General features: G+C 22.2%; 1 non-coding gene across 1 annotated transcript; it reads right to left on the bottom strand.

Annotated features, from left to right (window-relative positions):
• Positions 1–3,299: 3,299 nt before the first annotated feature.
• On the bottom strand, positions 3,300–3,408 carry LOC149152593 (U6 spliceosomal RNA). Its single transcript, XR_016263862.1, has one exon. It is a non-coding gene; the product is annotated as a U6 spliceosomal RNA (small nuclear RNA).
• Between the last annotated feature and the right edge of the window lie 350 nt (positions 3,409–3,758).

Raw genomic sequence — 3,758 nt, 5'->3', positions numbered from 1 at the left:
TAAGATTCATTTTCTTCATTACGAAATTCTATTTACTTTGTCAAAACACTATAGCAAATGATACTTTAATTATACTTAATTATAGCGTTTATATATTTTCCCTAATAAGTGAATATATGAAGTTTGACTCTTTGGTTTTGTTTTTAATAGTTTTAATATATAAAAATATGTTTTTTTTAATAACTTAATTATCATAATTAATTAATTTAGATTCATTTTAATTTTAGATTTATTAAGTGTGGAGAAATCAAATCTTTTGAGGTGTAAATTTTTTTTTAAGTATAAAATTTGAAGAAAAATTTGCACCTACAAAAATTTATAGAGGTGTAAACTTTTTTTAGTATAAAACTTGAGGAAAATTTTACACTTCCATAAATTTATAAATCTGAAATTATAATGGATCTAGTTTGGTTTAATTATTAATAATTAACAATTATAATTATTATTTTATTTTATTTTTACTTTTATTTTTATTTCTATATAATTTGTCAAAATGTTTTAATTAATAATTATAATTAATATTTTTTAATGTAATTTGATTGAGTAAAAATGTTTAGATAACATAACATGACATTACAATGTTTCTTCTATATTTCGCTAGAAAGTGTTTCTTGGCACAAAAATGTAATAAAATTAAATTTATAAAATATTTTGATTGTGAAATAAGAGATGGTTTTTGTATAAAATATTTTGATTGTGAAATAAGAGATGGTTTTTGGGCATGTGGTATTGACGAGTCGCCCAAAGTATTGTAACAAAACCTATTTGCAAGTTAATAATGTCCAAGATAAAGTTGACGCGAATATCCATGATTAAAAATCTTGTTATAATGTAAGTATTAAGTTTTTATGTGCTTATTAATGAAATTTAAATATGGTTACAAAATTATTATTTTAATTTATATGGTAAAATGAATCTTAATTTATAGCTACTATTTATATCTTATATATATCTTATATATTTTAATGTGATAAATAGTTTTATATCTAAAAAACAATTATAATCTTTTTGTTTTTAGATTTAATTAATAAAATGTTATAAAATTAAATTAAAATATAATGTTTATAAAATATTTTGATTGGGAAATGAAAGATAGTTTTTGGGCATGTGGTATTGATCAGCGCTGGTATTAGCACATGGTATTGTAACAAAGGGTATATGCAATTTAATAATATAATATCTTCCGTAAAGTGGGCATGAATAATGCCTTAAAAATATTGTTATATTGTAAATTTATTGTAAGTATTAAGTTTTTATGTGTTTATTAATTAAATTTAAATATGCTTACAAAATTATTATTATAATTTTTTAAGTAAAATGGATCTTAACTTATAGCTACTACTTATATGTTATATATTTTAATGCGATATGTATATTATGTTTTTATCTAAAAGGTTATTCATAATTTTATTAATTAAAAACAAATTACAACAAATTGAATTTTATTATTTTTAATGCTCTTAAATTTAAATCATCTCTATACATAGTTTTTTATATGTTTTTATATAAAAAGTTATTCATAATTTTATTAACAAAAACAAAATTACAACAAATTGAATTTTATTATTTTTATACTTTTAACTTTAAAAACTCCTATATACATACTTTTATATACTTTTAACCTTTTATTATTATTTAATCCAGTTAAATGTACATGTTTACAAGTTAATACAAATTCAAAAATATTGAACCCACATGTAAAAATGTTTAAATACTTACATTACACCTACACATCTCCTCTATATTGTTGTAGAGCACCTACACATCTCCTCTATATTGCGTTGTAAAGCACCTCTCAATACAATAATTTAATATTATTTTTATCCATTTCGTGAAAAAAAATAATTATTTAATACTCTTTAATTTCCTTTGGTTTTAAATCCCATAAGCTTTTGAAATTTAAAAAAATGATATTTAATTTTTCAATATATTTTCAATATGTAATTCAATTCTAATAGAATATTTTTTTAATAACTTTATTATTATAATTAATGATTTAATATTATTTTTATTCATTTTGGGGAAAAAATATTTAAGATTTTTGGTTTTAAATCTCATAAGCTTTTCAAATTTAAAAGATGATATTTAATTTTTCAATATATCTTCAATATGTAATTCAATTCTAATAGAATATTTTTTTAATAATTTTATCATTATAATTAATGATTTAATATTATTTTTATTTATTTTGAGAAAAAAAATATTTAAGCTTTTTTTTACATTTTAAATTTCACGAGTTCTTTTTTTTTTAAAGCTTTTGTGATTCATAATTTGTATATTGAAATTCTTTTGGTAGAAATCACATTATAATTTTCGAGTCTATGCGCTTCGAGCCATCTAGTATGGTTCAGCGTTACGATGAACCACATTGGATGGTTCGAAACACGTAGACTCCAAAATTATAATGTGATTTCTACCGTAAGAGTTTCAATATACAAAATATCTTTTTTGTTTGTTAAGTAATGTGTCCTGAGATGATTGGCATGCCTAACTTGTGGTTTGAGTAGTCACAACCATGGACATCTTAGTCAAAATCACTCGAGAATTGTACTTGGCATGGGCTACACTAGCCATTAGCATCGTTGGATTTTTGCTCGTCAAGTTTCGAACCAGTAACCTTTACCACATGAAGTACCTTCCCAAAACACCTTGTCACCATCTATTATATATGACCCGTCGGGGAAAACTTTAGAAATTTAAAAAACAAATCTTATATTTTTTTATTTTGGTCAAAAAGCTTTGATTTTCAATTAGTTTTGAAATTTTTAAATAGATTTTATGAAGTTTATTAAAGTGTCGAAAAACAAATTATTAAAATTTTAAAAATAATAATAATAATTTTTGAAATATAACTTATTTTTTTCTAATTAGTTGATGGCTATTTTTATGTGGTTTTAAATTGAATTGTCAAATATAAAAAATTATATTAAAAAATGAAAAAAAAAATTACAAAATATAGAACAAAATATAAATAAATACACTTACTAATTAACAACCATTATTTATGTTTTCTTCAACATTTTATTAAGTAAAAATGGATATGAACAACATGCCCACTATTATAGATAGGGAAAAAAATATAAACGTGCAAACTTATTTATATAATTTTGCTTAATATCAATAAAAAAATCACTTAAAAAATATTAATAATAAATTAAAATAGTTATCAATTCAAGTAACAAATAACTATGTAAATAAAGCAATTTCATTTTTAATATTTATATTTTTCATTTTGTTCTTCATTGTTTTTACTTTAATTTTGCTATCAATTACTTTTTGCATATTACACTTCTTTCATAATAAATTTAGACCATTTCTAGATTTATTCGTGTCATCCTTGTATACAGTGATGTTAATCTATCTTCTCTCTATTGTTCCAATTTTATCAAATATATCTGAAGAAAGCATTCAAAAAACCATTCTATTATAACATAAACACACTTAATCCACTTCCAAATTATTATTTCCATAGATAATGTCTATAATTTGAGAGGTAGCAAATGATGTGGTTGGTCACTAAAATGACAGTGATGAAAGGTGATTGACAAAATCAGGGGATTGATGTGTAGGTTGGCTGGTGCTATGGTAGCGTATCCGTATTGTACCGCTGTGGGCAACATAGTAATTAATGCAGTAGTCTAACGACATTGTTCTTTTGCCTTGAAAATCATGGAAATTCCAGCAGTATTTTGATAAAATCCGGCAAGGATTTTTGCAAATCCAAGCTACAACTGCCAAACTTCAAAATTTTGGGTTCC

Source organism: Pinus tabuliformis, chromosome 9 (assembly GCF_031772625.1).
Source record: "Pinus tabuliformis cultivar Carrire ecotype Pingquan chromosome 9, CPIR1, whole genome shotgun sequence".
Lineage (NCBI taxonomy): Eukaryota > Viridiplantae > Streptophyta > Pinopsida > Pinales > Pinaceae > Pinus > Pinus tabuliformis.
The sequence above is the reverse complement of the archived record's forward strand: the minus strand, read 5'-3'. Positions and strand labels throughout refer to the sequence as shown.